Source organism: Nannobrachium achirus, assembly GCF_963921795.1.
Source record: "Nannobrachium achirus genome assembly, chromosome: 17".
NCBI classification, from domain to species: Eukaryota; Metazoa; Chordata; class Actinopteri; order Myctophiformes; family Myctophidae; genus Nannobrachium; species Nannobrachium achirus.
Genome location: NC_137824.1, coordinates 43,357,648 through 43,382,213, shown reverse-complemented (window position 1 = coordinate 43,382,213; position 24,566 = coordinate 43,357,648).

The window sequence follows — 24,566 nt, the reverse complement described above, 5'->3', positions numbered from 1 at the left end:
TCCAGGAGAGTGATTTCCAGGGCGCCCACCGTGTTGGTGTGACAAGACAGACATGGAAACCATGTAGGATTATCTTAAAAATGCATCCGTTCCGAATAAGTTGGACATTCTGAAGGCTGCAAACTCAGTCGAAGTTAATGTTACAGACCTGCTTTTAAAGTTATTTTGCACTGCACTGCAACTGTATTATTTTTTATTTATTCTGTTACCTAAAGTGATTTTATTAATGTGTTTCTTTTGCAGGATGTTTTGTGTACAACACATTGAATTGCCTTGTTGTTGAAATGTGCTGTACAAATAAAATTGCCTGTTTTGTGATCAATTTATTTTAGTTTTTATAATCTTTATCAAGCACACATTTCTCCAACTAGTGAATGTTTTGACTCCTTTTTACAATCTGCCAAGCTACCTGAAGTCTCTGCTGGTTATCGCTTGCTTTTAATGATGGGGTGCTGAGATATCTTTCCCCCTACAACATAATCATCAGTTTACTGTCAATATTCCAGGATGACCTCCCACTTGGTAATGACGCCCCCTGGCGATCATTCAGAGAAACTACTTCAGCTCCCGTACTAACGTAGGTAGGAAGGGCCTGTCACTCAAACCGGAGTGACCCGCCTCCAGGCTATATAAGCCCCCGGAGGCGGAAGTAACATCCTCTTTTCACTCTCTGCGATATCACATTCAGATAAGTTGAAACTCAGCCTTTTGTATTATTATTCTTCGCGCATTAGCCTAAAGCGGTGGCATTGGAGTCGCCCACCGGCGAGTGTTGAATTAACCCGTACTTAAGAATACTTATTCTTGTCCCGTCCTAAAACGACGGTTATTTCCTTCTATAACAAAGGATTATTACTGCTTGTTCAGGCCTCTGCCCGAACCAAGCGTGGCATAGCATTAGCCGTTAGCTTGTTGGCTCGTCTGCTCTTTGTTAACGTTAGCTACACTGCTTACCGCTTGTTCAGGCCCTGCCCGAATCAAGCGTGGCCTAGCTTTAGCCGTTAGCTTGTTAGCTCGTCAGCTTCCTTTGTTAACGTTAGCTACACTGCTTCGCTATGAACCCTCTTGCTTTCTGCCGAGGGAATGTATGTTTGTTCTGCTGTTAGCTTGTTAAGGCCTCTGCCTGAACCAAGCGTGGCCTAGCATTAGCCGTTAGCTCGTTGCTCGACAGCTTCCTTGTTAACGTTAGCTACGTGTTTCGCTATGGTCCCTCTTGCCTTTCTGCCGAGGGAATGTATGTTTCTGCCTGAACCAAGTTTGGCCTAGCATTAGCCGTTAGCTCGTTGCTCGACAGCTTCCTTGTTAACGTTAACTACACTGCTTCGCTATGGTACATCGGTTCCACCTGGCTAGGGCAGGCCTCGGAGCCTGCGCTCCACCAGGAGGGCTTAACGCTCTGGATCCTACAGCCCAGGCTGTCCGCCCCAGGCGGCCCGCACCGATAGTCAAGGTGCGGCGCTGCCGTCCGGGGCACCGCTTGTTCAGCAGCGCGCCTTGGTCAAGATGGCGCCAAGCGACGTGAGACACCGCCTGCCGTGCAGCCGACCGCAGCTAGCTCCACTGTCACTGGAGCTGGCGGGTCTGGCGGAGTTACCGCGAGGAAGGTGACTAAGAAGTCTAACAATATCCCTCCGGTGACCATTTCTCCTACGGGCGCGGTGCCTAAAGAGTAGCTTTGTGATGTGACCGTCGGGGACGTCCCCTTCGACGTGAACTTTAGCAAAGCAGTCCGATCCTTCAGGCGCGAATCGGACCTGAGCTCCAGTCAGAGCTAGGGTTCGTACTCAGGATACTCTGAGGACGAGAAGGAGGAGGACATGGCGGAGGAGGATGGCTCTCGCCCTGTCTTTACAGTGAAAGGTAAGGCCCCTGCGGCGCCAGCACTTCAACTGCCCCTCCACCCGCCAGTCAGGCGGGTGGAGCGGGTGGAGCGATGGCAGAGGACGTTGGTTTTCTGCAACGGAGATGTTGGATTCACTAAAGCGCTACAATCCTCATGGAAGTTACACAAGCACAATCTTTTCTGGGTTCTGTCAGACCCCAGTATAGAGTGGTGGGCACGACGTTTATTTTCTGTACCCCGCGTCGGGGAAATGAAAATGAGAATGTCGATGTATATGCCTCCTGTGTCCCAGATAGATCTGTTGAAGGAACAAAGTCTGTTTCTGTCCAACTCTATTGCACCAGCACAGATGACTCCATCTTGCATGACTCCTGTAAAAGTGTTGAAGTCCTGTCAGGACTTTTTAATCAATCACAGGTTTTATCAGCAACCAGTATTGTTAATGTCAAACATTTATATGGTTCCTCTTACACGCGAGGGGAATATCCCTCGCGTGAACAATGCAATGAATTTAACGATGAGTCACTAATTCTGTCGGCCTACTATGAGCCCTCGTCACGGGACAAGCATGAAGGCCATAGCGCAGGTATTAAACGTAAAAGTTCCTCCCCTGTCAGGGGAGAATGCTTTAGTTGCGGACATTGTAGAGGGGGATTGTGTTGGGGCAGGGGTCCGTGGTGTCACCCGGTTCCCCTCCCCCCAAACGAGGACGTTTATTTTCCCCGCGTCGGGGAAATAAAAATGAGAATGTCAATGAATATGCCTCTTGTGTCCCAGATAAATCTGTTGAAAGAACAAAGTCTGTTTCTGTCCAACTCTATTGCGCAGACGACTCCATCTTGCATGCCTCCTGTAAAATTGATGTAGTCCTGTCAGGACTCCTTTGTCAATCACAGGTTTTGTCAGTAACCAGTAATGTTATGTCAAACATTTAGATGGTTCCCCTTACACGCGAGGAGAATATCCCTCGCGTGGTTAATGCAATGAATTAACAATGAGTCACAAAATTCTGCCGGCCTACTAATGAGCCCTAGTCAAGGGACAAACATAAAGGCCTTCCCCGCGTCGGGGAAATGAAAATGAGAATGTCAATGTATATGCCGCTTGTGTCCCAGATAAATCTGTTGAAAGAACAAGTCTGTTTCTGTCCAACTCTATTGCACAGACGACTCCATCTTGCATGCCTCCTGTAAAATTGATGTAGTCCTGTCAGGACTCTATAGTCAATCACAGGTTTTATCAGCAACCAGTAATGTTATGTCAAACATTTAGATGGTTCCCCTTACACGCGAGGAGAATATCCATCGCGTGGTCAATGCAATGAATTAACAATGAGTCACAAAATTCTGCCGGCCTACTAATGAGCCCTCGTCAAGGGACAAACATAAAGGCCTTAGGACAGGGGCTAAGATAAATGCATGCCTCCTGTAGTAATGATGAAGTCCTGTCAGGACTCGTTAATCAATCACAGGTTTTATCAGCAACCAGTAATGTTAATGTCAAACAATTATGTGGTTCCTCATGCGCGCGAGTGGAATATCCCTCGCGTCGACAATATGACTCCTTTATGCATGCCTCCTGTAAGAATGATGGAGTCCCGTCAGGACTCCTTAATCAATCACAGGTTTTATCAGCAACCAGTAATGTTAACGTCAAACAATTATGTGGTTCCTCATGCGCGCGAGTGGGCTTTCCCTCGCGTGAGCGATGCTATGAATTTAACTTTGAGTCAGAAATTCTGTCGGCCTACTATGAGCCCGAGTCAAGGGACAAGCATAAAGGCCTTAGAGCAGGTATTAAACGTAAAAGTTCCTCTCCTGTCAGGGGAGAATGCTTTAGTTGTGGGCGAGTCTGTTTATCAGTCGAATCGCTTTGTTCTTCCTGTCTCTCTATCGAGCGAAGTGCGAACGCTTCCGGTGACACCGGATACGGATTCGCTCGCTCCCCGCTTCCGGTCCCGCCGCAAAATAGCTCCGCTAGTCAAGCGGTACAACCAGAAGGTGTTTCCGCCATGCGGCCTATTGAACCCTTGCGCTCCGCATCCGGTCGTTCCGGATACGGATACGCAGGTCTCCCGCTTCCGGTCCAGTCGCCAAATAGCTCCGCCGTCGCGGAAGCACAGTGGTGGGGTTTCTCTCTCTCAAAACACGCTAGCACGCTGCGCGCGCCAGTGGAAGTTATGCAACCCGAGCCTTTGGGTATTTCGAACGATAACCAGGGGTTACAGGTTACAGTTCGCAGACATACCCCCGCTTTCGAGCAGGGTTATTTATACCAGGGCGCGTGGTTTAAAAGCAAATCTTTTGAGAGAAGAGATCAGCTCCTTGCTAGGCAAGGGTGCTATAGTGGAGCTGGACAGGACCCAATCCCGCATGGGATTTTGGAGCCGTTATTTCCTGGTGCACAAAAAGGGGGGGGGCTACGTCCCATCCTGGACCTAAAGGCACTAAACGTGTACCTGAAGAAATACGTTTTCAGGATGCTAACTGTACCCACCATGTTACGGTCGGTCAGGCAAGGGGATTTCCACTATTCAGTGGATCTGAAGGATGCTTATCAGCACGTTCAGGTTTATCCCCCACACAGGAATTTCCTACGGTTCGCCTTCGGGGGTCACCTGTACGAGTATACAGTACTCCCTTTCGGTCTGTCACTGAGCCCGAGGGTTTTCGTGAAAGTGACCGAAGCAGCCATCGCCCCGCTGAGACAGCAGGGCGTCAGGTTGGCGACGTACATCGACGTTTGGATGATTTCAGCGAGCTCCGCCCACGAAGTGGCGCGTCACACACAAGTGGTTTTGGCTCACCTGAAGGCCTTAGGTTTCATAGTCAACCACGGCAAGAGCATGCTGACTCCAGCACGTCGTCTTACATTCATTGGGGTCCTTCTGGACTCGTCCGACATGTCGGCCCGTCTCTCAGAGGAGAGGGTGGACAGGTTTCGGGAATGTCTCGACTCCTTTCAAGTGGGCCAGGTGGTCACTTACAGGAGTTGCATGGTACTGACGGGAATGATGGCTTCCGCAGTACATCTGTGGCGTTTGGGCAGGTTTCATATGAGACCTTTTCAACGATGGATGTTATCCCTCGGGATCCCGCCCTCCTTGAAGTACAAGAAGGTTACGGTTTCCCCTTCCTGCGCGATCGCCCTGTCTCCTTGGCTGGTGGAGGGGTTCCTCACCAGCGGAGTCTCGATTGGCGAGGTGGTTTCCCACAAGTCGATCACGACAGACGCCAGTCTCAGTGGGTGGGGAGCCACTTTCGAGGGGCGCACAGCGCAGGGGCTTTGGCCTCTGGAGATGAGGGGTCGTCACATCAACTATTTGGAGTTGATGGCTATACTCCGGGCGCTCAAGCTTTTCGAGCCTTGGATTTTGCATTGTCACGTTCTGGTCAGGACCGACAATACGACGGCCATGTTTTATGTCAACAAACAAGGAGGCCTGTCGTCGTTGCCACTGGATCGTCTGGCTCGAGAACTGACGGTTTGGTGCGTGTCGCGCCTCAAGTCAATCAGGGCCTTACACGTCCCGGGTCTCCTCAACAGCGGAGCAGATCTCCTGTCCAGGGGAGGTCCTCGCTACGAGGATTGGTCTCTCCACCCCAGGGTGGCGAGACAGATTTTTCGCAAGTTCGGTCAGCCAGTGGCGGACCTGTTTGCGTCAGCGGAGAATACGAAGTGTCCGTTGTTCTTCTCGGTGAAGGGCAGTCCTCCCTTGGGGTTGGACGCCTTAGCGCACACGTGGCCGAGAGGTCTACTGTACGCGTTTCCCCCCTTCGACATGATCCGTCCCACTCTGGAGAGAGTCAGGAGGTTCGGTCTGGAGATGCTCCTGGTGGCTCCCTACAAGGGCACGTGGAGATCGGCGATCGCCCCTCTCCTTTGCGAACCAGGCTGGCAGCTGCCTCAGTGCAGGGCTTTGTTGAGCCAGGCCAGGGGGGGGATCTTCCACCAAGACCCGCAGGTCCTAGACCGGTGGGTTTGGCACGTGAAAGGTTAAACCTGCTGGCAGCCGGTTTTTATTCTGAAGTGGTTGCTACCATTCAGAGTGCTAAGGCGCCCTCTACGAGGGCGTCTTATGATGGAAGGTGGAATGCCTTTGAGGACTGGTGTGAGTCGCGTGTTCCACCTGTGGTGGCTCATGTGGCGTCAGCCCAGGAAATTCTGGAATTTATGCAGAACCGCTTGAAAAGTGGTCTGGCATTTTCTACCCTTAGGGGGTATTTGGCGGCTATTTATGCCTGTCACCTGGGGGTGGCGGGCAAGGCACCTTCTAAAGTCCCGGAGGTCATCAAGTTCATGCAAGGAGTTGAACGTTTGAGGCCGGTGACTAGGTCTTTGTTCCCAGTTTGGGATCTGCAGGTGGTTCTAGGGGGCCTATGTCGGGCTCCCTTTGAGCCGCTTGTAGGGATGCCTTTGAAACTTTTGAGTTTCAAGACGGCTCTTTTGCTGGCTTTGGCCACGGCTAAAAGAGTTGGTGACCTGCAAGCTCTCTCGGTGTCTGCGGAGTGCATGCAGTTTATGAACAATGATCTCAAGGTGTTGTTCAAGCCTCATCTTAAGTTTGTTCCTAAGAACATGGTGGTTCCTAAGGAGCCTGTTGTTCTTCTGGCTTTTCATCCTCCTCCGTTTGTCTCGGTGGAGGATGAACGGCTGAATTGCCTTTGTCCTGTCAGGGCATTGAAGGCCTACTGTGACAGGACTGCTGGTTCTAGAGCTTCTTCTCAGCTCTTCGTGGTAATGGGCAATGTTCTTGTCAGAAAGCCGGTGTCTAGACCCACTCTTTCGAGGTGGATTGTGGATGCTATTAGGCTGGCTTACTCTAGTGCGGGTGTGGAAGTGCCGGCGGCACTTAAAGCCCATAGCACTAGAGGTGTGGCTACTTCGTGGGCACTGGCAAAGGGAGTCTCCGTTCAGGAGATTTGTGTTTCGGCGAATTGGTCTTCGCCTTTCTACCTTTGCAGCCTACTATCACCTGGATATCGAATCCTCTTCGCTAGCGCATTCGGTTCTGGGTGCAGTTGCCTCCTCTACGTCATAGAGGAGTCGGATCTTCCCCTCCCACAGGTGGGCATGTAGCCACCTGGGGTATTTTGGGGGGGACCCTGTGTTTTCCTTATATAGTGTGTCTTACTTATAAGGCGGACTTGTCCTTTTCATTTAGTTGAATGAGGCGGACTTCGGTCTGTCAGGGTCTCTCCTTATTTTCTCATGCCTTCACACCCAGGTCCGGTGGGCCTGGGACCTTCTGGGTGATGGGTCACGCCCGTTTGGGCTGTGCTCACCCGTATGAGGGGTGTGTGGGGGTATGAGAGTAGGTTGTGGCTTAGAGGGGAGTTTAAGAATCCCAAGTGGGAGGTCATCCTGGAATATTGACAGTAAACGGTAGGTTCCGTACGGAACCATTGTTTACTTAGATATGGAAGGATGACCTCCCACGTAATGCCCCTCTGTTTCACTGAATGTGGCAGAGAGTGGTATTAAGAGGATGTTACTTCCGCCTCCGGGGGCTTATATAGCCTGGAGGCGGGTCACTCCGGTTTGAGTGACAGGCCCTTCCTACCTACGTTAGTACGGGAGCTGAAGTAGTTTCTCTGAATGATCGCCAGGGGGCGTCATTACCAAGTGGGAGGTCATCCTTCCATATCTAAGTAAACAATGGTTCCGTACGGAACCTACCGTTATTATCATTATACTTGGATGATTCTTTTTTTTTTTTTTTTTTTTTTAAGTGACAATTATGTTTTTATTTGCCCACACCCGCCTATGTATGCCTGGTTGACCCTGCTGAAGTTAGCCACACCACAGTGTTGTGTGGTAAAAAGGGAAGGGGAGGATATTATGATGTCATTATATCAGTGTATTTCAGTTGGGCCTTTTGACTCAGAGGCTTTCAGCTTTCAGGAAGAAACCAAAAATACCCAGCGAAGACATATTTGCATGTTATAACCACATCTGGGGGTCTATTAGAGTAATGTTAACTCCATAGACACATACAAAACAGAAAAAGTGCAACATCTGCAGGAATTAGAGTCAGATAGAACATGACATTCTATCCGAGTGGTTGTTTAGGCTAAATCCTGTATAAAACCGTACATGGACCAATATTTATAATATATATTGAAAAGCATGGTGTGGCCCCTTTAATGGCAGTCATGGTACATTTCGATCTTGCCTCTATAGGTTCACAAATTGCATAAACCTATGATATACTTCACCAACTGCACACGTTTTAGAGGGGGTGAGCTCCCAAACTGACTACTTGAAGTCTTTAAAAAATATAGCGAAAATCTACAAGCTCACAAAGCGTCTGAGACATTTCTTAAGTGAAATTTATACTGTGTCGTATGCAAAAAGAGCAGATCTACAAGCTCAAATATTTCAAAAAATTATTAACTTTTACAAAAATATTAAATCACCAATGCAAATTCAGTGCAAATTCAAAGATATCTGAATATTTCAAAGTTTCAATGAGGTTAGGTGAAAGTATGAAGGAGTTATTAGAGCATAAAAAGTTATCTAGAATAATGGGCTAATTTTCCCATAGACTCTCATTATAATGAATGTAAAAAGAAAACATAAAAAACGCAAACATAACCATGTAAAGCTGAAAATGTTGAAGTTGGAACTAAATTCCTAGAGCACAAAGTTGGATGCCGAAAAAAGTGGTGGAATAAATAAATAAATATAAAGCGGGCCGGGAATAACTAAAAAAAGTATTTCATTTACTGGACTGGATCATTTTAAGAGGGGAGTTCCAATTCCTAATGATTCCTACAGAAACTGGCTCTTCTGGCCACTGCTGTATCTGTTCAAATGATTTGGCCCAGTTGACATAAACCACTTCAAGAGTGCTGCTGTGCTGAATGCTGATACACCCAGGACTGCACAACCCCCCATATGCTGCAAGCCTGCAACCACATTCCAGATCTGAACCACGCAACAATTTTGTGATGTAGAGCTGGACTGTATAACATGCTTCCCACTAGGACGCACAATTATATTATAGAGCTGCTCTGGCTGATTACAAGAATGTCAATTGTGAAGTGAATACTGTACATGTCAACCAGTGACCATATCTGCTGCCTGCTTGAACACCTGGTTTCATGAATCACCACAAGTTGACAGATGCCCTCACACAAATGCAATACAATGTGTTGTTTTTTAACATAAACATACAATATAGAATAGCACCGTGGGATGGACACCATCTTTGATTTGTGCAAATAATAATTAACTGATTCAGCTACATTCCTTGAACTATAAAACCTAGGGTTAGACACCAACACCACCACCTGAACAGTATCATAAAGCCATGTTAAACTCCTGGCAGCCAGCTTGGATGCCATCTTGAAACTTTGGGCTTTACGAGACATACAGTAAAATATCCTCGATTTTTAGTATGTTCTTAAGCATGTGAGGGGGGGTTAACACAAACACACACACACACACACACACACACACACACACACACACACACACACACACACACACACACACACACACACACACACATTGTTTAGACGTGAGCGAGCAGCAGACATGTTGTAAAAATATGGACCGTGACAAACAACGCTCTAAAGGGTGGGCTTCACTATAAAAGAAAATGTCTCTGTGTACATTTTAACCAGTGACCATAGACCTATCTGCTGCCTGCTTGGACACCTGGTTGGTGATAAGGTGCGAGAGAGACCATGACCGGACGTTAAGCACATAATACTAATACTTACTGCAATTGAAAATATAACATCAGAATGAGATTCTACACATAATGAACCCCCCGCCCCGGCGTCCCCATATTTATTTTATTATCAGAGATACCCTTTTGAATACAATGGAAGAGAATCACCTTGGGATGGACACAATCATACTCAATAAATAATAAACTAATACTGTTTCACTTAATTCAACATAATTTCGCTAATTCAGCTACATTCCTTCCTAAAAAAGAAAAGTGCACTGGCAATACAATGTTTTATAATTGAGATGTTTGATTGTTTGCACTGAATATAAAGACGAAGAAAAAAAGAAAGTGCCCGATGAAATGGAAAAGATTTTTTCTGTGTAAAAAAACTATTATTTAAATGTTTTAAATTGACTAAGGCTTAAAAGAATTAAGTTATTTTTGTTAAATAAACATTTTACCATTTTGGAACCAACATAGGGAACTTTTAGGAACCAGAACCAATAAGCTGAACAGACTCATTAAAATTCTAACGATACCCATCCCTACACTCTAGACATGTATACAGTACCATGACAAAACTCATTATGGGCATTATTCCCCTCAGGTGATACCGACCAACCCGCCCTGGCTCACGGACTAAGACTAGTTGGACTGGTTTGGAGAGAGCCTTTAATAAGGCTTGTCGGTTCATGTTGCTGTGAGTCTGCTGAGTTGGTAATCATTTCATCATGAAGGATGTCACGATCGCTGCGTTTCTTCAGCTGTTGAGTATGGCAGGTAAGTGTGCGCTTTAGCCAAATTGTTCACTTGTCAAAAAGAACTAATGTACAAGCTGCCATGTCAGCTTGTAGACTTTTTTGAAACACAAACTTTCTTTTTTGTTAAAATGTACTTCTATACAGTCCTTTTTAGCAAAGTATTAAAGACCCAGTGAAATGAAACATACGTTTTTCCCACTTTTAGAGCTTATCTGTGGTAATCATATGGGCATTCCTAACACTAGATACCAAAAAAATAGAAAATAAACCATTTTTGTGTATATTTATATAGGCCATTCTTAATTACTTCCTGTGAACAGAAATTCAAAAAGTGATGACATAGACAGGTCCGCTTGCATATAAATGAACCTTTGATTACATTCACCCGTTTGTTTCCCATTGCTGGCTCCCATTACTCCCATTACTCAGATTTTAAATCCCATCGCCTGAAGGGCTGGTCCCCTCGGATTGGTTCAGAAACACACAGGCTTCCTTTTTAAACTGAAACTTCAAAATAAAATACCCAAAATAGTCATTTCATTGGGTCTTTAAGCTTAGCTGCAGGTTCTATGCCTTGAGTTACTACAGTAATTCTATAATCTGCCAATGTTTTTATTCTGTAGCACTTTGAGATTTGCTTCAACATGTACAGTAGAGTCTATTATAAATAATAATAATTCATTCATTATAATCATTATAGTTAGTATTATTTGTAACACTGCACATGCTGAATTATTGTTAAACACAATATCGTCCTACAGTTTCAGGTCAAAGCACCAATGAAACAGTATATGGAAGTCTGGGAGAAGACTTTCTCCTTCCGTGTTATGATGGTGATGGATCACCGCTCTACACGCGATGGACCAAAGACGGACAAGAAGTCATGAAGAGAGATCACTCTGTGAATGCTTCCACCTCAGCTGGACAGCACCACATCATAATGGCCAATGGCAGTCTAAGCATCCATGGGCTCACTGTTGCTGATGAGGGCACTTACCTCTGCAATTCATCATCCCACAGCACCACCACCACCAACACCACCACCACCGTGCAAACACGGGTTCAACTTCAAGTAGTCAGTGAGTATTTATAGCTGTTCCGTCAGAAAACTCTTGGGTTAAATAAATAAAATATGTTTATTGAGCATAATATAAGGAGCTTAAATATTTAAGCATACGTGCATCACAACTCTCTCCGATTTCATTTGTGATTATTTGGCAAATAGATTTAACTGGAAGGAATGGAATTAAATAGACCCTATAAGGGAATCATAGACACATAGCCCACAGGTGGATGCTGGGGTGGTGGTGAAATAATAATAATAATGATAACTTTAGTGCAGAGTACAAAGAGGCGGTAGCAAGAAGAATGAGCTGTGAGCAAGGAGGTTTAAATAGCCCACCACAGTAGATGGAGAGAGCATGTTATAGATGTATTGTGGTTTCCACCCAACAGAGATGATTATTTTCTTCCCCCAAAACAAAAAGGACATACCTAGGAATGCCCTTATTTGGTAATGCCCATATATGGGCATGTTTTGACATAACATTGTTGACTATCATGCAGGGGTCTCCATATATGAGTAACTGGTCCCATATACATCACTGGCCAGATGGCCAAGAATTGGCACGGTCGCATGGCACCCTGAGGTGTCTTACACCTTTGAGTTGTAATGTGGAAATAAGAAAGAAATCCCAACTCAAAGGTATATTAATGACATAGTTCAATGTTGAAAATGGGTGGTTCTCCCCTTTAAAGCTACTATGTTTTCTTTATGTGAATACATAAGTCATTATATCCATCTCTTTCAGGTGGTCCACTAAACATATCAGCGTCGATCGGTCCTGCCACTGCCTTGGCCAACGGGACGCTGTTCGTCAAGCGAGGTGCGACCGTGATCTTCAACTGCTCGGCCGCCTCGCATCCCTCTCAGAGCCTGTCCTGGAGCTTCAAGGGAGGCTCCTCTCGCAACGACTCCATGGCTTCGGGCACAGGACCTTCGCTGGACTTCAGGATAGAAGACGTACAGCTGGGAGCTCAGGGAGAGTACAGCTGCACGGCCCAGAACAGCCTCTCGCACAGGAACACAACCTGGAGCACCCAGCTGCTGGTCTACTGTAGGTGAATCTCATCATATGAGACCACACAGTTTAACTTGTGGTCTTTTATACTCTCATATATTAAACTTCTCAGTTGCCATGCATGACTGATTTGTGTCATTTGGATACCATGGAATCCAAATGACGGTGGCCATGTCTTCTGTGGAAGCATGTCACGCTCCGAAAATAGGCTATGTTATGTACAAGTTATAAGCAGGTAGCCTTTTGGGAAATCTTAATGATCTTGGATGATTCATAAAGCAAAGGTCAAAGCCTCAATCATACAATGTGTATGGCTTTATGGCTATACCGAAACATCATTTTACACATTGTCTAATGTATTATGAAACACAGTGTAGGGGTGGCTCCTTCCACTCTTTCATAAATCGCAGATTAGGACTTTGTTCCAGTGATTGGAAACCATAATGCTCCAGCAATGATAGTAGTTTGCCTCCAAATTTGTGTTTTTTTGCACATTGCCTTTCCCTAATTTAGAATGATATAATACTGTATCTTATGCTCTGCTCCAGGGGTTTGTGGTCTCAGATGTGGTGTTGTGCATCTTACAGAAGCAGAGTCACACTGATATGAATATCATTGCAACAAATGACAAAATGGTTAATACTGAGCTCAAGTGTCTAACTGATACCACTCCATCTCCTTGTTTTGTCCCACCCAGATGCCCCAGAAAGGCTAACTAGTGAGTGCCTGTGGAAGCTGGGAGAGGACCCCGCCCACGCCCTCTTTATGTGCAGTTGGTTGGGGGCTTACCGCCGGGGGGAGAAGGAGCCCGAAGGAGCAACAGAGTCGGAGGCGGTGGTTGGAACCAACAAGACCCTGACCTGCACCGTGGGACACTCGTTCCCCCCTGCCAAGACCACCTGGGTGAGGACCACCACCCGGGCGACTTTCACCAAAACGAAGACGACCACCACCTCCATGAATACCACCGTTGATACCTACAGCTTCAGCATGGTGGAGACCACCCAAAAGGTAGGACTGTCAAAATCATGACATTTTAGTTTTGGTTATTGTCAAACTAATATTTGTGTTTAACGATCTAATTGTGTTTTTGGCATTGAACATGGGCAGATGGGTTAGGGTTGGGTTAGGGTCAGAATTTGATTTACGTTGCCTTTTAGGCTTTGGAAACAAAACTTGCAGAGGGCAGATATGACGAATAAGTAAAATATACCACGACATGACAATGATTTATACCAATTGTAAAAATATATACTGTTCTATGGCCAAAACAGGTAATTTACGTAAATTGTATACTTTTGTAGAGCTGATAGCAAAAAAGTTTCAAAAGCAGCTAATATCAAAGATTGCTGAAATACAGTAGCTGGATGTCATTATTTCTATGCATTTGATCTATTGATTTTGATGTATTGATGTGCTGTCCTTGCTAATTATAATTCAAATCTGGATTAAGTTGTAAATAATAATTGTAATAAGGGTAATAATTAGAAAATAAATTCAGACATTTTTCCAACAGATGATTTTATAAATAAATAATCTTGATTATGTCAAAACAAATCATCAGGAAGCCATCCTGCCCGGGTCCAAGTACATCCTGTCCGTGGAGGGCCCGACCCTCAAGCTGACCATCGTCAACGTCATCAAGGAGGACATGGGTCTCTACTCCTGCCGCAGCGAGCACCCCCTGGCCGTCCGCGAGCTGGAGGTCAACCTCACTGTTGTTGAGGATAATGTATCTGGGAGGGTGCTTCTTGCATTGTTTGGGTGTGTTTGTATGTGTGTGTGTTTATGTTTTTGTTGGTTGTATATCGCTATAAGCTTCGAAAGGGGGGTACGGTGGTACTGTTTGGAATAACGTGTTCCTTCCATGCACTATGTCCAACTGGGGACACTCCCCCCTGACAGGTGAAAAGAAGCAACTTGGACTCCTCATGCATAGAAGGAAGCATGAGGTCAGTCTGTTGTCTCCCCAGGTTGGCAGAGGGAGTGTAGCGCCCAGGATTACATTAGATAATTGACACCGGGTGAAAAATTGCATACAAAATCGTGGGATCATTTTTTTTAAAAGAAGGAAAATAAAGCTTGAAAAATGTTAATAGAGGGGACGGCGGGGGCAGACTTGCATGATCAAGGCATTGAACGGGACCAACAAAACAATTAAGGCCTTGGAATCCAAAGTCAGAGAATGCAATTATTGCAAAAATGCTGTTCCAAAATAAGTTGGACATTTTGAAGGCTACAAACTCAGTCGAAGTTATTGTTACAGACCAGCTTTTAAAGTTATTTTGCACTGCACTGTAAGCGTATATTACTTTTTACTTATTTTGTTTTATACATCCTGTGATTTTTATATTTGTATTAATGTGTTTTGTAACACACATTGTTGAAATGTGCTATACAAATAAAATGGCCTTGCCTTATCTTGTGATCAAGAAAGTTTTGATTGCTTTTTACAATCTGCTAATCTACTGTGTGTGTGTGTGTGTGTGTGTGTGTGTGTGTGTGTGTGTGTGTGTGTGTGTGTGTGTGTGTGTGTGTGTGTGTGTGTGTACACAGTATGTGCGTGCGCACATGTGTACGTGTCGTGTATGTGTGTGCGACTGTGTGTTTTCCCAAAAATACGAGGTGTCAAACTTAGTTTCTAGTCTAGCTTAACACACACTGACTAGAGGTGACTTGTTATGTCCACATACCTTTATTTCCCTTTTTGCGGTATCATACACTTCAGCAATTGCTGTGTGTATGATCGATTGCGTGTGTGTGTGTGTGTGTGTGCGTGTGTGCATATGTGCGTGCATCATAACACATGGTGTGTGCATGCATCAAATTCACAGCCAGCATATATTTTAAGCTGAAAGGTGACCTTTATCATTTTTTCCTTTCTAGCTTGTTATTCTGCTTTATCATCAGTTTGAGCGTGAGTCAGGTAGGAGGAGATACTAAGGTCAGCAAGGGTGTCCATGCTTGACCAGATCAAAGATTGTGTCATTAGAATGCCATTCTTCATACCTTACAATTACTAGTGCCAAACCTCAAACAAAATATTGATGTAACCAACGTTTCTCAACACCTACTGTACATAAAGTGAATGTCAAACGATCTTTGTATGCATATTTTAGACATGATGTGAAATTGCAAATTCAACCATTTTTCCTTTTTCTTTCTTCTTTTCAGTTGTCGCATTTAGAGCTGAATTATTAGGTGTGTTTGCCATTTTTGCAAGTGTGGCCTCAGTTTTGGTTGTATGGACCTTCGGTCGCAATGAGTGACGGAAACGATGAAAAGAAAGTCTTAATTGTGTTACGTGGCATTAAAATATCCTGCGTGTGAAGTGAGCAACACAGCAGGAGCAGAGAGAGCACTTGTTTGACCATATCAACATTAAAGTAAGATCAAAGTTAATTACCAGCCTGGCTAGAATCATTATAGCTCAGGCTGTGCGTGTGTGTGTGTGTGTGTGTGTGTGTGTGTGTGTGTGTGTGTGTGTGTGTGTGTGTGTGTGTGTGTGTGTGTGTGTGTGTGTGTGTGTGTGCGCGTGTGCGCGTGTGCGTGCTCATTCATGTGTATACAGATGTGCGCGTGTCTGTACCAATGCTAACATGCATTTGCATTTATTTATGTGCCGCCATGCATGGATGCATATGATGCAGAGATTATGCATTATGCTTATGTCCATGCATGCATGCCTGCCTGCCAGTGTGCGTGTGTAATATGCAGGCCTGTGTAATAACCGTGTCTAATTCTCTGTGCAAAGATTGGATCTATTTAAGCAAACACATTTGTGTGATGTGTGAAATATTTACCTTAGAGCTCCCGAGAAAAACCATCCACATTCTGTTTAGCTAGTGGCAGAAATGTGAAGGAGTTTGTCAGTCGGTTGGGACCAACCCACCCGTCTGCCTGTCATGTCATGTCATGTCATGTCATGTCATGTCATGTCATGTCATGTCATGTCATGTCATGGTCTGGATGTTATGTTATGTTATGTTATGTTATGTTATGTTATGTTATGTTATGTTATGTTATGTTATGTTATGGTCTGTCTGTCTGTCTGTCTGTCTGTCTGTCTGTCTGTCTGTCTGTCTGTCTGTCATGTCTGTCATGTCTGTCTGTCTGTCTGTCTGTCTGTCTGTCTGTCTGTCTGTCTGTCTCTCTGTCAGTCTGTCATATGTCTGTCTGTCCTTCCATCCACCCCTACTAATTTCTTTATTGCTGTAAATAGAGTTTGTGTGATGCAAGGTTCTTGTAATTACTATGGCTAATGACTGCTTATGACTGCCTTTCACAGAGAGCTCAATTGTACACTACTAAAATTGGCTAATGGGTGGGCGGTGGGCGGACGGACGAACAACATGCACTGATGTCAGACACAAACACTACGACATGGCAGGTGTAAATGACAGTTGCATGGTGGAGACATGAACTCTATGGTGTAATCTGTATAGTTTTATTCGCTATTAGGTCTATATGAGACAGCAAACTAAAAAATAAAGGTTTGACACAATGTACAATAGGAGGTCATCAGAGTATACTGTAGAACTGTAAAGCTTACTGACTCTGACTGTCACAAACTGTATTTTTGTTCAGCTTTATTTTTAGGTACTTTCTAGCCCCTATCATCACCACTAATTAGCAACAAAATGTGATTGTTAATATCAAATAGGTGGTGGTGATAGGGGCTAGAAAATGACTACAATTCCGGTAATGGAACCAACGTAAAGTTGATGTTGTTCCAAATAAAAGCAGTGTGCAGGTATTCACCCTAGAGAATCGTCTGCTATCATTTAGATAATTTGTTCACTCATCCCTCCTGCCACCGTCCAGCTTTCACAAAGCACTGCTGTCTGTTTTGATCTCATTAAAACTTGAGAACAAATCCTTGAAAATCAGCTCCATGTGTTAGGAAAATGAATGGAGGAGAGCATCAAGCAGTCCTCCACATCACAGAAACACACCAAAACGACTGTCGCATGATTTCCATGACATGTGATGCAAGGCACAGAGTTGGCCGCAGGTCTTATTGCTGTGGTGTTGTCGTAACAGCAGAGATCACATTACACACCTTACTGCTGATGTTTTAAAAACACATTATATTGTTAATACATTCCGTTTGGTGTCAGTCATGACATTATATCGGAAATAAATAGCATTTTATTGTATTTTATTTCATTTTATTACTGGAGGTACAAATTCCTCCTACTGCTTTGACGGAGAGTAAGAGGAACCAAACTGTACATGTCATCAGAGGTAAACAGTCATCCCTCTTGGCCAAGCAGTTGGGATTTAAACCAAGGGGCACGGTGGTGCAGTCGGTAACGCTGTCGCCTCACAGCTAGAAGGTCCTGGGTTCAATTCATGCTGGGGGACGCTGTGGGCATGTTCTCTCCTCCGCATCATCAGTGCCCACACCCTAGGAGGGGTTGGCGAAAGGGCCTTTCTGTGTGGAATTTGCATGTTCTCCCCGTGTCCCCTAGGTACCCTCACAAAAGAAAACATGCAGTAATCCTGGTCTCTATAATGCCTACCCCTGGCTGATGGAGGGGGAAAGAACTGGATGGAATAGCGTGTTCCTTCCACACGTTACGTCCGACCGGGGAAGTTCCCCCCTGTCAGGTGATAAGAAGTGGAGGAGTGGCCTGCTCACTCCTCATGCACTGAATGGGTTACAACATCATGGGATAAAAAAAAAACAAATAAACAAAAAACATGATGATGCTGCAAACAGATTGAATCTCAACTGCTTCCTCTCCCTCTCTCTCTCCTACTGTGACTGTACTTATCAAAAGAGCAGAACTCTATTTTCAGCTCCAGAGCCTCAGTGTGGTTTGCCACAGCGTGGCATGATGCCACAGAAACAGGCCAGGCTGTGAGATGATCAGTTCATGGCTTTGTGATGATTCCTCTTGGAGGGAACAGAAGGGTTTGCTCTGCTAAACACAAACCCTGCTTCATGCACAGCTAGAAAAAGACACAGACAATCAGCTGGATGGACGCTTCAGAGAACACAGTGATTAATAATGGCTATATAAAAGGCCTTGGAGATCAGTAGGGAAGATTGCATGGTGGGGTAATTGACACATTCAGAGCTGGGGGCTATTTGCCCTCAAGCCAAAACTCAATTTCACCCAAATCAAAGCTGATGAAACCCTCACTGTCTAGACACAATAATCATTAGATAACAAACAACCTGCTAGAACAGTGGTTCTCAACCTGTGGGTCGGGACCCCCAGAGGGTCCCCACATGATTTGGGAGGGGGGGGGGGGGCAGTTGACAGTTAAGTGACAATTTAAGTAACCTTTTTAATAAAAATAAAGCTAAAAAGGTAATCAAGTAAACAGACTATACTAAATATAAAACATAGGTGATCTACAAGCTCACAACGCCTCATGTTGTGAGATGTTGTGAGCTTGTAGATCAGCTATTTTCACAATTATTTATCTTAACCGACTTTAACCAAACTAAATGTAATGCCTATACATGCTAGCTGATCACCATCATCATAAGACCTCATGAACCTCAATTCCCCCTCTCCTCGCCAATTCCTCCCCACACACCTTTCTGTGTCGTCACTGCTGTCGTATCCTACTGACTCACCTGCCAGTGAGGAGCCCCCACCGGGAGGACATATAGAACCTTCGTACTCCTCCCGCCCAACATTCCCCTCTGACAGTCCCCAGCCCGTAGGAATATGTGCAATGATCAATATCATCCTCCCCGCCCGGCTTCCCTCCCCCGAACACGGCCCAATTGTGTTTCCCAAGGAGCTTACTGGGGAAAAGGAGGTGTGTCAATGTGGGCTTCACTTCCTCCACACAGCTGATTCAAATCACTTTAACAAGCACCATGCAGATTCAGGTGTCATATAATATAGGAAGCATCGCTTCCCTTCCAAATGAAGAGGCTTCCAAATTAACACAGGCAGTTTATATTTGTAGCAAGCTGTATAATAGCACCTTAAGGTATGCCTCTTCCAGACTGGTCAAATGTACATGCCATTTCTAAAATGGTCACTTCTCTACTGTCTTCATCAACAACAACAACATTGGTGTATTAGCTGTAACATCTGAAAAGGCTCTCTCTCTCTCTCTCTCTCTCTCACACACACACACACACACACACACACACACACACACACACACACACACACACACACACACACACACACACATAGATACAGTATTCAAATGTGAGTTTGTTTTGTTGTACAGAGCCTCCCTGTGGTTCCCTGCCTCTCTGACACTGTGATTCAGGTAGAGAGAGAACAAACAGTGGTGTTGAGGGATGGACGGACGGACGCTGCAGAGAGGCACTTTATTCATTCAGCACTTTGTTGAGAGCTGCTCCCTCAGGAAGGCAGGGCTGCATTTCAGAAAGCCTGGAATCTGGAAGATATATTGACTTGTTTGACGACTGTTGTCAAGTTTCCCCCAGTGGCATCACCTCCCCGACGGTGTGCTTACTCACAAACCTTCCTGTGATGTTGTCAGGTCAGGTCAGGTGTATGTGTGGCCGCTGGGATTATCAAACACACATTTTACATCACAAAGACTGTGTGGGGGCTTTGCTTTATTAGGAGGGTTTCCTCCTGGGATTACATGGCTTCTTCTCTAAAGATCCATTACATGTACAGAATGAAATACATATTTTAGTGATGGCAGATGGTAGATGGTCTCCCTCTGGGAGAGGTGAGTGCATTTAAAGACACGCTGAAGGGAGGAACAACACATGCATGTCTCTACTGATACAATACTGTACTGTACTTCACGGATACTCAAATAGCTGAACCTGTGGGCCACATTACAAAAATGTGGCAAGGGGCCAGTTCATAAAATGACAACATTAATGATACTTGATAACTTCTGTGGAACCTTATTTTGTAAATTTTAACAACTGACCCTGTTTTAGCACATTGCGGTATTGAATTAACATGAGATGGTAATATGAAAGCGAAAGCATCCGTCCATTTTGGGTGAAAGTGCTCAGCATCAACGTTTCGGTGCTTCTGAGGCTCTGTATGAGTGCACACGGTTTTCCCTTCCTGGATGCAATTAAGCTAAAGTTAAGATGAACTTCATTCTGTCCAAAAATATCTAGCCAATATAATTATTTTATTTTTGATTGATGCCTCGGGCCGGAAGTGGGCCACGAGCCTGCCTGACCCAAGATGAGAAGGTTGCAGTTATGTTGAGAAATTCTTGTTCAATAGGTTGAAAAAACTTTCTTGCTACAGTACAACAGTTATATTTTGAGTGTGTGTATTATTGGACTCACGTCAAAGGAGCTTTGGTTCACACATATATACGGGTCAAGGCGTTGCACTGGAGCAGCGCTGGATGCTCACTGAAGCTCAACCCAGGACAAATACAAACTCTACAGCCTGCAGAAAACATACAATATTGATTCACACAAACTTTGGTAAAGTTTTGTATTTGCATTTTGTCTGTGGCGTTTCAAGGAAAATGCACAGAGGCCATGCAGTCAACCCACTTGTGCCGTTTGTTCCGGGGCATGTCTGTGATATGCAGTGTTGATTTTGTCGACTAAAACTATGGCGAAAAATGTCTGTCGACACTGACAGTGTTTTTTTTCACTGACAAAAACGAAATAAAAACTAAACAAAAACTAAGCTGTGGTGACTAAAACTAAGACCAAAAATATTGACAATTTCGTCAACAAAATACAAACTAGACTAAAATGTTAGGGAGGGACGAGTGGAGAAGAGAGCAATTTTATGTTTGGTTGCTCTCAGGTGTTGTGTGCTGAAAATAGCCGATCTACAAGCTCACAACGCGTCGCAGTGTAAAATCAGTCATTACGATGCCATCAAGGCCTGCCAAAATACATTTTAGTCGACTAAATCAACTGTAGATTTAGTCGCCTAAAATCGTATGATATTTAGTCGACTAAAATTAGACTAAAACTAATACTTTTCAGTTTTCAGTTGGCTAAAACCAAATCAAAATGGGTCCCATCCTCTTTTACAGTACACTTTAAGACATAATAAGACATAATAAGACAGAACAAAGCCATAATAAGAAATAATGTGTTGGTAATTAGAGCTAATATATTTTATTAGACAGAAACAAAGACAGAATAGTAGAAAGAGCGAATACATTCTCTGGCACCGTCACCTGCCGCGGAACTGCAGCGGCAGACACTGCCGCACGACCGCTAGTTCGACCAGCAGTCGCACTGCATCGCCGGCGATAGGACCAGCAGTCCTGCCAGTAGGACCGGCGGCCGCCGCACGGACCGGCAGGTCCCGTAGCGGTAAACTGCCCGTCCGTGCGGTGGTGGCTGCCGCGGCAGTTACCAGCGATTCCGGTGCCAGATAATGTATTCGCTTTCTGCTATTCTGTCTCAGCCACCACCGCACGGACGGGCAGTTTACCGCTACGGGACCTGCCGGTCCGTGGCAGGTGGCGGTGCCAGAGAATGTATTAGCTCGTTCTACTATTCTGTCTTTGTTTCTGTCTAATAAAATATATTAGCTCTAATTACCAACACATTATTTCTTATTATGGCTTTATTCTGTCTTATTCTGTCTTATTATGTCTTAAAGTGTACTGTAAAAGAGGATGGGACCTCAAAATGTGCTGTCAAAAACAACACTGGTGACATGACAAACTGAAAGATGGCTCTTCTCAGTGTAGCAAACATTTCACAAGTTTTCAACCCATTTAAACAAAACAAAAATCTCTCTCTCTCTCTCTCTCTCTCTCTCTCTCTCTCTCTCTCACTCTCACTCTCACTCTCACTCTCTCTTCTCCATATGGATGCATCTTCAGGCTTTGATGTGTCTGGATGATTCTGGGTCTATCTCTGGATTAACAATGAAACCCTGGAGGCCAGCTTGGCTCAATCGCTCACATGCAGACAAACTCCCTGTAAACTCTGGTTTTAGTCCCTGCCACCAACACAAGCACAAAGGACCCGGCCCATCAATACAACCATAAACTACCTCTGTGTCTCCTGTCAGCAGAATATACTTCAGCCATCTCTTCTTCTCTCACTGCCTTTGCTATCTCTTGTTTTTTTCTTCTGCACAAGGGGAAGGAAATTGATTTGCACAGAGACAGAGTGCCAACTTTCTGCCTGACCGCAAGCCCTTTCCCTTCCCACTTTCTTCTTGTTGTTTTGTTTTCCTGTTGGCTCAGGGTGAAGGCAGCTGACGGGAGACAAAGAGATGGCTGGCTGTAATATTTATCACTACAGTACGTCTGTTCAGCACTGTAAACAGCTTTCAGGTTCTTCAACTGCACATGCACATGCACACGAACACGCACATGCACATGCACACGCACAGAAGCACAAACGAGAGAGAAGGAGTCAAGAGAACAGAGTGTGACTGTCAGGTGTGTGATAGTCAATATATTTCAGTAATATAAGTGTCAGGGTGTTTATTGGATGGATAACTGTAATAAAGACTGACAAGTGAGCAAAGGAACTCAATTCAAGGTCGTTTGGTAAACATCCACTTGACTGAGGGCTCACCCTATCTATTCATCTGTGTGTGTGTGTGTGTGTGTGTGTGTGTGTGCGCGCGCCTACGTATGCGTGTACGTATGCGCGTGTGCGTGCATACGTATGCGTGCGTACGTGCATACGTATGCGTGTGTGCGTGCATGGCTGACCTGTGTGTGTGTGTGTGTGTGTGTGTGTGTGTGTGTGTGTGTGTGTGTGTGTGTGTGTGTGGGCGTGTGGGCGTGTGGATGCGTGTGGATGCGTGTGTGCGCATGCCAAAGAGTCCTTGAGCAAGTCACTGAAACCATTAACTGGTCCCCTTGAGCAGGCTGGGGCCTTGCATGGTTTCCTCTACCATCGGTGTGTGAGTGGAATGCACATTGCAAACTGCTTTGGATAGAGGTCCCATATAAATGCACAATTTACCATCCGGGAACCTACACAGTCCATAGAGACAAAGGTCAAATGATGTACAGTATTAGCTGGATTCTGAAGTCATACAGTACGTCCCGGTTTACTTTTCTTTTTCAACTCGTGTCCCAGATAGAGACAGTGGCACTGCCTTTACCCCAGGCTCAATCTCACCTGCTCATGACTAGAATGAACCAGCACACATTCAGCAGGTACCTCATTATTAAACAGTGCATAGTTCTTACAAAAATAAACATACAAAATGAAAACATTTAATCTTAACTGTGTGAACAGTAATCATGAAGTGTTAAAGGTTATTGTCCTGATCTGTCCCCATTAACACTTAACTCTGCCTTTATTTTGACAGCTACCTGTCATGATAGATTAGCCAGATTAGCTGTGGGTGGTGGAAAGGTCGAGCGTCGGTCGGCAGACAGTGACAAGCAGACGTGACTGCCTCTTGTTAACTGGAGTGTCTTGTTTAGGAAGAGGAGAGGAGAGGAGTGACATTAATCCATTTTGCCAGATTGTTCAGGCAAAATGGATGTTGCAGGTTCCCACTGAGCATTTGTCGGGCTATTAGACGTCTAAAATATCTAAACGGGTAGGCTAAAACTGGATTATAACTGGTCTAGAAGTGAAAGTTTTTTAGACCAGTGGTTCTCAACCTGTGGGTCGGGACCCCCAGAGGGGTCCCCAAATTATTTTGGGGGGTCCCCAGATGTTTAGCTAAATGTTAACATTATTTTCTCACTCAACAGACCAACATACAGTTCAAGTGATACAGGATATCTGCACATTTCTAAAGTAACAATTAAGGACTTTAAAGACCTTTTTAGTACCTCTAGTCAAACATTGGTAAAATTGTCAAATATTAGAGGCAGAAATTGTGAAAATAGCTGATACATGCTCACAACGCCTCCGGTTGCGAGGCGTTGTGAGCATGTAGATCAGTTATTTTCACAATGGAATAGATCGAGTCAAACTAAATGTAATGCCAACTCCTACTATACCAAGTGCTTGTCCAGTCCAAATATGACCATTTTGGGGGTCGCGGACTGAAAAGGTTGAGAACCACTGTTTTAGGTGGCTAATTAAACGTTGATTAGCTGTTTTCGACTATGACTCCCTGGGTTGCTGATCCGGTCTGTGTGCTCATGTGTGCAAATTAAGTCTAGACACGATCTGGGCACACTGAGCAGGGAATAGAAACCGTCCTCCAGGAAATCCACCATTATGGTCGGCATTTGCGAGATTGCAGCATTTGCTGGAACCAACCAGCTGAACGCTCAACATGTGCTCCAAAGTCACCCACCACTAA